General features: G+C 39.3%; 1 protein-coding gene across 4 annotated transcripts in view; it reads right to left on the reverse strand.

Annotated features, from left to right (window-relative positions):
- The window catches only part of Inpp4b (inositol polyphosphate-4-phosphatase type II B), a 793,726-nt gene that overhangs the window by 282,896 nt on the left and 498,194 nt on the right, over positions 1–12,636 (reverse strand). The gene's annotated exons all lie outside the window — the stretch shown is intronic.

Genomic DNA, 12,636 nt, shown 5'->3' on the forward strand with positions numbered 1-12,636 from the left:
CACTTTACTGATTGGTGGCTATCTACTCTGTTTCCCACTAGAGTGATGGGAGCATTTTCAAAGTGCGCTCAATCTTGGTACTGGATTTTTCTGGATTTAATATGTAGCAGGTGAGCCTAGTTTCCCTTAAAACAAAATGTTCCAAATGAGAAAGAGGGAAAGAGATTATTTTTTCTCACATAAGAGAAAAGGAAGGGAGACCAAATAAGACTGGTATAACAGTTTGAAATAAAGATAAGGCAGAACAGTTAAATGGATACAGAGAAATATCAAAGTGTGCCTTGCTTAATTGGAGAACAAGCATTGGCTGGGAGGGATGAGATAAAAAACAGACTGGAAGTAAGCTATGGAAAACTTTCTGTGAGTTCATTCTAACACAACCTCTTTAGGAAGACAGTCCTGTGAGTACCTGGGGTTCTGATATGCCTGTGTATACCAGGGCAATGGTCCCAGGGGACAGTATGGTTATAATATCCCTAGCTTCTATGACCTGCTAGTCTTTAGTAGTTTCCATCTCTGGATAAAGTCATGAGGTATAACAGAACACACCTTTTGATTCCCAGCTAGAGGCTCTTTATCTCTTATGACAGACCCACTTCTATACTTGCATTATTTATCAGACATTGTACCAGCAAATTATTTACCAGTGCACACAATAAATGACAGGAAATACCCTAACAGATTAGGTAAAAGAGTTAATAGACCATACTCCGCTCAGAATACATGGTGGAAGATTCCCTTGCTAAGAGTTTGGTGGCTTGGTGGCTGCACAATTGTTACTATTGAGTACACTATTCAGTCTCATTATCTGAGAGCCATTAGATACCCTCAGAAGATGGGAAAATTGTGTAAATATGAGTTGTTGGAGCTGTTAGGGACCATGGCAAGCACACACACACACACACACACACACACACACATTTTTATATGAAATTGTTAATAAGTATAAGCTTTGTTTCTCTCTTCATAGTTAGCATACAATAAATATATATGAATATACATACATGTGTATATGTAGATACACATATATACAGATTTTAGTCTGTAATATGTCTGTAACATTAATGTAATACAATACAATGTCTGTAATATGAATATCTTTTAAAGAAGTATCTCAGGACTCCTTTCACTAAGGTGTGACTCCCTAACTCAACCCCACCAACACAGCATATGTCAAGAATAGCTGTTGCACCCAAGGTGGGATGGGGTTCTCAAGAGGGTACAGTATGCCTTCTTAGTCGCCGCTTTCTTCTAATGGCCAGTAGTCAAGTGACCCAATTATCTGGTAATAGACAAGCAGTCTACTTGGTTTGTAAATGAATATGTGTGTGTGTGTGTGTGTGTGTGTGTGTGTGTGTGTGTGGTGTATCAGTATTCACATATGTACAACTCATATACACATATATACATGCTCTATGCATTCCTTTTTAAAATATTGACTACCAAAAGCATTCTCAAAAGGGATATACTTGTATTGAAAAATAAAATAAAAAGTGACAGAAATTGGTGAGGCTCAACGTGAGTAGGATTGCATGAAATTGTTGATTTAAGTTATATATATGTGCATATGGAAAGAGACAAAGTTAGAATTATATTAACAAGTCCAACATGGCCCATTAAACTCTTATATTCATGAGATTTTTATTATTCCTTATAAATATGACTAAGCAAGAAAAGAAAGAAAAGTCTATACCCGATGTACATAGAAAATTAAAGGTATATGGGCTACTTTTGCTAATATTCTGTGTACGTGTGTTTCTATTTGTGAAGGGGAAAGAGAAAGAGAAGAAGACAAGAGAAAAAGAACTTTTTATTTATTTTAAATAATAAAAGGTTAAGTGCGGGTTTGTATAGTTTTAAAACATTTGAGTTGATGCAGTTGATGTCATGGTACAGTTTTTCCTACATCAATACATTCTACTACATATCAGCACTGCTGGGTGGAGAACAGTGGTTTGCCAGTGAATAGAACCTCAGTCTTCTTTTGGGGGCTCTAGTGGTTAGTGGCTGTGACAAATATGAACCATTCAAGTACAATATATTAAGAGCTACAGTAGAAATGTGAGCATTTACTCTTGACATTTAGACAGGAGACTAATGACTCAGCCTGTGGCTACCAGTGCGGGCTGCAGAGAAGAGGTGCTTAGGGTCTTGAAAGACAAGTAGGAGTTTTCAGCAAGGAAGAGTACAATGAAGCATAAAGGGTGTAAGGTAATAAATATGTACCACATGGCTGCTAATGTCCAACTGCCTTTGCGAAGAATTTGTACTGAGGATGCTTCAGGGAACTTGTAAGGAAGTGACTTGAGTTAAAAAGGTTTGGAGAAGTAGGTAGGGCCAAAAAATTTATAAGGCTGTGATATTATATAATTGGCACTTTTTCTTTATATACTTCTTCCAGGCAACAGAAAATCAGGGGTAGCTACTGGGACAAGCACTTGAGTTATCCCAACACCTGAGAGCTCTCAGCCCTTGTTTTGCTGTCTTGGTGTTGACTTTCTAAAATGAGATTAGTGTAAATCATTGTATGGTATCCATACTTTGCAGTCTTTGGAGTCGTTTGGGGCTAGAAAGGGGAAGTAAGAAGTGAGAGCAGAGCTAAGGGAATTAAATAAATAAGCAGAAAGGATTGCAGCAGCAGGGAAACAGAAAGAAGGCAAAGGAACTGAAAACAACAGAGAAATAAAGATGCTGGAGAGAAAATGTGTCGCTGATAACATAGCTCTGGAATGTAAGGAGCCATGGCTGGTACTGCTGTATGTTCTAGTTCCTCATCATGCCATGCCTCCTGAGAATTAATGGCCTTTCTTGGGAATTCATTTTTGGTCTTATTCACATTTTGTTTTCTTTGTCTTCAATGTGCTTCTCCAAGAATTTTCCCACAACACACAATTGTTCATGTAACTATCCAGTCAAAGCCCTTCCAGCTTTGGTCTAGAGGTTTATGACAACAAATAAATCAAGGTGGATCTGGTGATGGGTGTGAGCAGATGCATGCCCACACTGTGAGAGACATCTTGCTTGTCCCCTAAGTTCATATAAAGCAAATTGCCCTCCTCTCTTCTTTAAAAAACCCCTATCAATCCCAAAAGTTCAAGGTTCATGTATGTTAACTTGGAAATGATAAACACAGGTAGTTTACTTTGATATGATAACCATATGCTAGCAGGCAGTGAGTAATCCTGACTCATCAGCTTCCTGCAGACTACTCTGCCAACATTTAAAGCTTCCAGGAGCTCTAGTATATGGGTACAGTAGGGGAATATAGCACATTCAAGCTCATATACACAGAGGAAAACTCCTGAAGCTAGTTAATCTTATTATATAGAACATAGATGCCTCTGTCCCATGGGAGAAGACTACTGAAGTTTCACTGGCCATGAAGTGACTAGCCTATGGCAGTGCGGTCTGCTGGAGATCTAGAGCCAGCCAAGGAGAAGGTCAAAATATTCAGAATTTGTCCCTGGCTACATTTTTCAGAGCTCACATAGGTCCATTTCTGTATTGATAGGTAAGAATGGAGCAAGCTCCTCTAGATAGATATAGATGGGAATACCCATTAAAGAGCATACATCCTCCACAAAGAATATGGTCCAACCTGGCAATGTATTTGGAAGTGAATTTGATATAGAATCATAGTCTGTTTTATAACATAAATGCTACTCTAGACCCCTGTTGAGGTCAGTAATGAATCCCTGATATTGAAACATAAAATTATGATAGGGAAAAATGTCTACCTCCTCCAGAGGTATGACTATCTTGTAAACAAGTGTCTTAGGACTCAGGTGTGACTCCCTAACTCAACCCCAAAACAACAGCACATGTCAGGAATATCTGTTGCATCTACTTGGAGAATTTCTCGAGAGGGTTTGGTATGCCTTCAGACTTAGAGAGCCAAGTCTCCACATAGCCACATGAGAGAAAGTTATCAGCTAATGGCCAGTAACCAGTGTGTCTCTATATTAACTGGCATAGAGCTTTGTACAGGTGTGTAACAAGCCTAACTCCCCAAAACAGTGGGTGTTGATTTGTTTGCAGTTTTAACAGAACTCCAGATGTGGGGTGACTTGTTCTCCAGGCAGATCTCACAAGGCTGTGGTCCAAGGACAAGCTGCCTATGTTGGCATTCAGAGGCTCCACTAGGAAAGATCTGGTTCCTAACCATCCACAGACTGTAAGTCAAATAGAATATGCTTCACAGCTGTAGAACAGAGGCCTTCATTTTCTGGAAGACTTTCAAATGAGACAAATGAAAATGCCAGAGGCCTCATGTTTGTGCTTCTTAATGTGTGGCCTCCTCCATGATCAAATTGAACACTAGAAAAGTCTTTGTATTATCATTTCTTTATCATGAAAACACTGAAAATTTTTCTCCTTTTGAAATATATAATATCTAAGTGTTACACACACCTCTCTACTGTGCAGTAGCTCACTAGGATGTCCTACCTTTATATATCTCTAACTTATTTCCAATTGCTCAATCTCCTCTACCTGTGGCTGCCTGAATTCTCCCCAGTGTGTTGTAACCACCATTTTACTCTCAGGCTCAGTGATGTAATTATTCTTTTAAATGGAGCCATGTGGACCAATGGAAAAATAAGAGGAATGCTATCATTCTGGGCACTCTGTGGAATGTATGGCATGGAGGGAAAATCTCACAGCACACTTTGATTCTGCCTTCCATGATGACCAACAAAGAGCTTTCAGCAGAAGGTACAAGTTTGATATTTACACCTATTTCAGAAGCCAATGTAACTCTATTCTCATTTGTTTTAAATGGAAGTTCACCATCAGATTGTGGTGGTGATAAAATAAAACAAAATAGCTCATGCTAAATCTTTTCTCCTACATTAATCCCCGCAAATATATATCAAGCCTTTATTATGGTCTAATCAGCATTATAGGAACTATAGATCTCAGAAAGATAAAGGCTAATAAGACAAAGAGGTTCTTTTGTTTTGTTTGTTTTTGTTTTGTATTTTTGTGGACTTTCTTTTACAGGGAATATTGCTATTTGTTTATTTTGTTTTGTTTTCTATTTGTCTGTTTGTTTGTCCATGGACAATAAGAATTACCTGGTTATTTAAGAGGCAAACATTAAAAATATAATTGATAATAATTTTGAACTTAATAAAATACATCAGTGAGTCTGAGACAGTAAATGATTCCACTATTGCTCAATTTTTCTGTTGAGCAGAGAACATGCAACATGTGAAAATTTAAATGGTTTTGACAATAGAATGAATCGATCAATGTGGAAATATGGTCTTCAGCATCTTGGGGCCCTGTTTTGAAGTTCATCCTGAATACTTCCAGCTTACTAGCTCATTTGTGAGGATTGTAGAGACATTTCTACAGAACCAGGGACAAAAGACTGAATCACTTGATATGTTGGTTTGAGTAAGCATAGCCCCAATAGGCTAATATATTTTAATGCTTGGTCATTAAGGAGTGGCTACTTGCAAACCAAGAAGAGCCTCAGAGGAATCTAACCCTGCTAGCATCTCTAGGTTGTACTCCCTGACTACAGGACTATGAAGAAGTCAGTTTCTGTTGTGTAGATGCCAATTCTATGTGGCTTGTCCTGAGCAGCTTGGTGATGACTCTAGTTTTATGTAATATGACTTTCCAAGATTTAAGTGAGATGACAGTCTTTGTTTCTCAACCCTCAACAAGCACAGGGCTTTCCTACATGTTTTCTTTGTATCTCTTTAAAAGCATTACATCCTTCACTGCCTCAAATTTTTGGAAATGTCTTTAGCATAAAGGTAGCCTGGAATTTGAGTTTGCTTTTGGTTTCTAAGTTTGTCATTTCAGCTACACATGCAATCCAGAATCATTGTAGAGTTCTCTGCTTGGCAGCACTGGTGTTCTGCCCAGTGAATCCTGGATGTTTCAGACTTCCATTCCAGCAGGCTCCATGGATGCCTCCAGGTGAGAAATGGCCTGTGATGGTTTGCATATTCTTGGACCAGGGAGTGGCATCATTTATAGGTGTGGCCTTGTTAGAATAGTGTGACCTTGTTGGAGTAGGTGTGTCACTGTGGGTGTGGGCTTAATACTCTCACCCTAGGTGCCTGGAAGTCAGTCTTCCACTAACAGCCATTGGATGAAGATGTAGAACTCTCAGCTCTGCCTGCGCCATACCTGCCTGGATGCTGCCATGTTCCCACCTTGATGATAATAGACTGAACCTCTGAACCTGTAAGCCAGCCCCAATTAAATGTTGTTGTTGTTGTTGTTTTTATAAGACTTGCCTTGGTCATGGTGTCTGTTCACAGCAGTAAAACCCTGACTAATACATGGCCCCTCTGTCCTCCTGTATCAACTCACATGCCCTCTGTGCTTCTGAACTGTCCTGCATTTTGTCCTTCTTAGTTTCCAGGGTACTATGGAACTGTGGGAGAATCTGTTCTGCTTCCTCCCCTTTCATCCGTTGTGTGTTCCTTTTGCATCCCACTTTATAGGAATTAAGTATATCAGTTTTTAATTAATAAAAACAAAATCTACCCAGAAAGCCTTTATGTCTCCATCTTTCACTTAACCCCTTCCAGAGCCTGAACACTTTGCTGATTATACTTTCTCCATGCAAGCAGATGCTAAGCTGATCCTCAATATACAAAAATGTCTGCAGACAAAATTGACTCTATCTAGTCATTTATGTTTATGCTGCTTGATCATGTGTTCAAATATATGGAAACATATGGATTGTGTCATCTGTCTGACTGTTATTCTATGTGTAGTTAGAGTGTTGCTTTCTTCATGTCTCACATCATATTCAAACTCATTTGTATACACTGTGTGTGTGTGTGTGTGTGTGTGTGTGTGTGTGTGTAGACTGAACCTAGGGTCTCATGTGTGTGATGCATATGCTAAGTAGCTATACCTCCACCCTCTGAACTTCTTAATATGCAGAAGTTGTTGGAAAACTAATGAATCTTCCAACATACAACTAAACGATGAAAAACTAGTATTTCATAGAGGTCCTTAAGTGTGATTGCAAAGGTAATTCAACGATGCCTATGTATGTTGGTTTGTTCATCGAGAAGTCTCAAAAAAGGACTTACAAATACATATATATAAGTGGCTCTTTTGGTAAATAGCATTTGTCCCAAAGGCTGAATAACATACAAAATTGCTGCAATAATTACTGACAGTGATAGGCCATCTTGGTTGGTACTAGGTAAATGCAATAATCTTTGAAATGTCAAAACATATTGTACCAAATTATACACACATGAACATTCAACAGACGTTAAAGAAAAATATGAATAAAAGCAAATGTAAGTACAATTTTAGTTTGGATGCATCCTGTAAAATTTTTTTTTTTTAATTTCTCTAAAGCAGTGATTTTCACACTACAGCTCTCTGGCCACATGGGTCCCTTTACACTGAATGGCTGGCACTTTAAGACTTCTAATTTCTCTCTATGAACACACCATGATTCTGAAGTCTAGCAATCACACAGGAGGCATGTGGTTCTTCCGGTTAATGTTGACTGTGATGGGACTCCAGACTCCAATAACTCTAAGTATCCCTGCCGTTACTTCCATCTTGTTCCATTTCCCTTTCCAATGATAAAAAGATCTATTGCACACAGGTGAAAGAACATGAAATAGTAAAAAAATATGTCTGCAGATATTTCTTTTCTTTTGCAGGTTGTATCTGGAAGATCCATACATTCTGATGAAAATACAAACTGTCAAAAGAAATGGTTCAGTTCTGTAGGTAAAAGATGTCTCTCTACAGCTCTTCTACTCTGCTCTCTAGATGGTTTATTTGTGGATCTTCCTGAAACCAACATAAGTTTAGGAATATAGGAATCCTCCTGACATTCTTTCTTGACTATGTGTATGGGGCAAGACCTACCCTGTGTATTTACCTGAACAAAAAGAACGAATCTCCCAAGAGCTGTGCGGGCTATAACAGCAGCTGGTTTCATTAAAATAGAAAGAAATATTTAATCATCTAAAATGAAACTAAAGTATAATACCTCTTCACAATTCAAAAGTATATTCTAAAGTTGGGATCCACAGGTGATGAAGATGATACCTGCACCCTGACGAAGCAGCTGTTCTCTGGATATTAGAACTCCGTTCCTGATACTCACTGCTGAATATCCAGGCACTCACTGTGCCTGGATTATCCACCTGTCTGCCAAGAGCTTGGTGCCAGCTTGGCTCTATGAAGATGCGTAGAAACTTCAGGAGCTGAGCTTTAATGGGATGGCTTTATAGTCAGGGGTGTACCCTTGAAGGGGAAAGCAAGGGCCAGTCCCTTTTTCTTCCTCCTACTTTCTCTCTCCCAGCCATTTTGTTTTTCCATGTACTCACGTCAAGCTCCACTGCCTCACCAGAGGTCAAAGCCAAAAGTGCTGTTGAGTCACTGATGAAACAATATAAATTGGAAATAAAATAAAGTCTTTTCTCTTTATAAGTTGATTTCCTATGGTATTTTAATGATTAAAAAATGAGCATACATTGCCAAACACATGGCTATTATGAATATGAAGAGTATGTACAGAGCCCAGTTCAACTCCATGCATTCATATCAAGTTTGTCAAGCAGACCTTCACAGGTAATTCCATCTGCAGTCTACCCCTAGCCCTTATCCAGCATCTTAACATATAACAAATTCTGTCATTCTTCTGAAAAGTGGAGCAAAAGTCATTAAGGCTGATTCATTAATCTCACATTAGACCTAGGTAGATCTATGTGCTTTTAAGAATTTTCTACTGTCAAAAATAGCAATTGAAAACTTACAGTTGGTGAACTGAGATAGTGAAAGTAAGGTGAGAGATCAAGAGACACTTAGGCTTGAGTTCCTTTATTTCAGGGATGCATATGCTCATTTTAACACATGGTCACCCCAGATCTGTATTGCCCATTTATTAGTCAATACCAGTTTATGGGTTAAAAGGTGGCCCGCTTTGGCCCCATGGCGCAGGTCACTGGTGGAGGAAGGACCCGGGAAGTTTTGACTGATCTTACCCGACCCCAGCGCTGGACAGGTGTCTAGCTATGTGAAGCTGTTGGACACTACTCTGGAAGTTGGGGAGAGCAGTCTAAGGGAATGCTGAGAGACCTTCTGCAGGAGATTAGAATGACTATTTCCACAAAGGTCTGTTCCATTGTTCCCCACAGCAGATTCCAAAGAAAAGAGACATTCCATTGTTTTAAGGTATTTATTGTCATGGCAGACAGTTGTGATGTGAAAAACCACTTTCTCAGGGCAGGCCTGAGGTTAAATACCTTTTGCAAGGAGGAGTGTCTGGGAAGGGGAGTTTATAGACTAAGCCTCCAGGCCTTTGGTGCCTCATTAAAATGGAGACCTTTCTTCAGGCTACATGATGTGTGGCCATGTCCTCTGTCCTCTACTTATGGAGGGGCTTAGGTCATTGCCCTTACATAACTGTGACTGATGGTCACAGACCTATGGAGAGCTGCAGCCTCCTCTCAGGAGCCTGGTGCCCAGGAGCATGGCAAAATGCCTAATCTACCTTGCAGGGTTACCCCCTGCAGGGCCACCCTGGTTTCCAACCTAGCTCAATGAGAAACCAGGCTGCCTTTCATGGTCCTACACCGGTTCATTAACAAGAAGGCAGTTTGACATTAGATGTTAAACTGTGCCTGATGGTATTGTGTCTTTCCAGAAACAGGACAAATGGTGAGTCTAATGAGTTTCCCTCGGGTTGCTTAATAAAAGTTTTTTTTTAAACTAAAACTCTATTAGCCTTAGGGAATAGAAACAGACACAATTGATCACACTACTAGATCTGAAAACACCACTGTTACATATTAACAGCCCCCAATTAAGACCAGAGTCATGAGTTAATGAACAAGCCATTAGACAGAAAACAGTAATATAAATGCAAGCATGTGTCTATTAATCTGTTGTTCCCTATAAGTCATTAGTCCAACAAATATAAGGCTAAATAATTCCAAGGTCTCATCAAAACAATTGTGGTATTGCCCAAGTATTCCATATGATCATTTATAACCTAGATTTTGTTTATTCTTGTCAAGAGATTATATAGCCCTATTGAATATACACCTATATTATACACTATAATGGCTATTTTTTCCATGAACTAGAAAATAGAAGGTTAATTTGAGGCACAGAACGGAAGGACTATAATTCATCTATTCAACAAGCATTGCATTCCTTTCCAGGCAAAAGGGAGATGGCTACTCTACTATGTAGCAGCACTGTCACACTGGATTCCTTCTCTGTGGGAATTTTTACCAAAGCCTCTATTACTTTGTTTCATAAGTCTCAACAAAGCTCCTTAGAATCACCTGTAGAAGTTTTAAAGTGCGTGTGCTTATGCCAGGGTCCCTGACCTCATTCCTTTAACTAGATCACTCTAAGCACAGACTCTTCTATCGATCGTGTTTTTGTTGTTGTTGTTGTTTGTTTGTTTGTTTCTAGTGTACTTTGGAAGGAAAGTGAGGATCTCACGTTTACTTTCAACTTACAAGAAAGCAGAACTCAAAGATAAGCAGCTTCTCCACCAAGACATATGACCAAGGAGAGAGTGGAGAGATTTATGATCTCAGAGTCACAGGCACTGGAAACACTAGGCACGCAACTACTGCAGGCACCCCATACGCAAAGGCACCTTGCACAACAGTGTTTTCCTGACCTCGCTTGCTCTCTACTTTTAGTGTCTTTGCACATGGTAAGGAAAGGCAATATAAATCTGCTGTTTCTTAAGCCAGTGCTTTAGCCCCTGCTACCATGTAGATAGTGGCAGCATATCAACTGCCTGCAATTCTTGACATTTTGATTGTGAGCCTAGCCTTTAATCCTGAAACATTTCTCCATGCAGCCCATCCTGGCAATTATTCTTACCACAGGTTTGCAGTTCTCACCTGTGATGTAATCGGGAGATGGGTAAGGTCAAAGCCATGTCCATAATGATACTCAGGTCTCATTTTGAATCCTCATTCTTTGCCCAGGACACAGTAGAGTATTCTGAGGCTCATAGGGCCTATAACATCACAAAACCTTACACACAGAGCACACATCATCTTTCCTCATTGATCAGAATTTAAGAAATTTACAAACAGAAAACTGCTACCTTCTTAGTACAGATTTTATATTCCATAAAAACTTTACAAACATGTGTATAATTTAACTTGTGCTAATTATTTGTGACTTTATATAAATTGGGACTTTGAAAGTTTCTGACTTTTGATTGTAATGTGGAAAGTTTCCACAGTTAGCACAAGATATATAAACAAAATTCCCAAAGACTCTCAAAAATTTAAAGTGCCCTGAGACCCAATGTTTGAGAAATACTGCTGCAAGTGGGCTTCAGTGTTGAGGCATTCTCTCCCTTTTGGAGGTTTCTATGTCAAAGTTGCTGTCAGAGGTCAATGGATGGATATATGTCACAGGCACTGAAAACACTAGGCATCCAATTACTTCAGGTACCCCATACCCAAAGCTTCCTTGTACCACAGTGTTTTCTTGACCTCGGTTGCTCTTTATTTTTAGTGTCTTTGCACATGGTAAGGAAAGGCAATATAGTCATAAACATGGAACAATTTCTTTATGGATCAAGTGTGAACATCGGGAAGAGGTGGAAAGCATCACAACAGGGGAAGGGTTACAGTATTGAAAAAGCCTAGTGCAGTTAAGTGTAACTAATTATGTCACCAGTCTAGGGAAGCTAGGTCACTGATTCTGTGACTTTAAATCATTTCTGATGAGAAAGTCCCAACTTGGTGAGAACTAAGAAAGAATGGTGTCTCTGCAGGCTAAGGAAACACTAAGTGCACAATCTCTGAAACCAAAGCGACTGATAGTTCAAAGAGAAGAAGAGAGAAGGAGAGAAAAGGAGTGAGAGACGGGGTCAAAGAAAGGCAGGGCTGTGGTAATATTGGGCTCATACTGCAATTAGGAGAGGAAACTCTTGTGGCGTCCTGAGCCAAGAAATGAGGTGAGGTGATCTTTTTCATGCTTCAAAAATAGCATCCAATATGTGGAGAACAGATGGCAATAGCTCAGTAATGGAAGGAGACGAGAAAGAAGCCATTTACAAGTAAGGGGCATAGGACATGATTCTCCTTTTGCTAGAGTGAGGATCAAGCTAGGATTGCAAGTTTTAGGATACTCACCATAGGGGTCTCCTAAATCACTTGTTTTCAAATATTTAAACAAAGCACATTGATACTGATAGAAACCAAAAAGCATATGAAAAGTCCTGTGACTCTAATGGCATTCACCATTGAGGAAAATAACACTCAAGGGTCACAAGCATGTTCACCATTATTTAAATAACTGTCACACTAAATGGCAAGTGGCGTGCTCTTTACATATTTATATTGTAGCTATTAAATAATAGCACAGCTCTTAAAATATAGGGACGTTTAGGCATATGTAACCTAAGAAAGTAATTGAGTTATATTAAAAAAAAAAGCATCCAGAGACAACCATATATTTATACTAGCCTATGAAAGCGTAGAATAAGTGTGTCAGTGGAAGGACTTGCATTTTCCGGCCAGAACCTACAGCAGTGTTGAACAGCAAGTATATGTTGCTTCTGTCTACATTGGGACCATATCAGCAAGCAAGGGCTCTATGACATGTAACTGCCAAATGGTGTCACACGAGGAAAGACAAAAAGTA

Source organism: Mus caroli, unplaced genomic scaffold (assembly GCF_978045245.1).
Source record: "Mus caroli unplaced genomic scaffold, Mus_caroli_1 scaffold_10, whole genome shotgun sequence".
Lineage (NCBI taxonomy): Eukaryota > Metazoa > Chordata > Mammalia > Rodentia > Muridae > Mus > Mus caroli.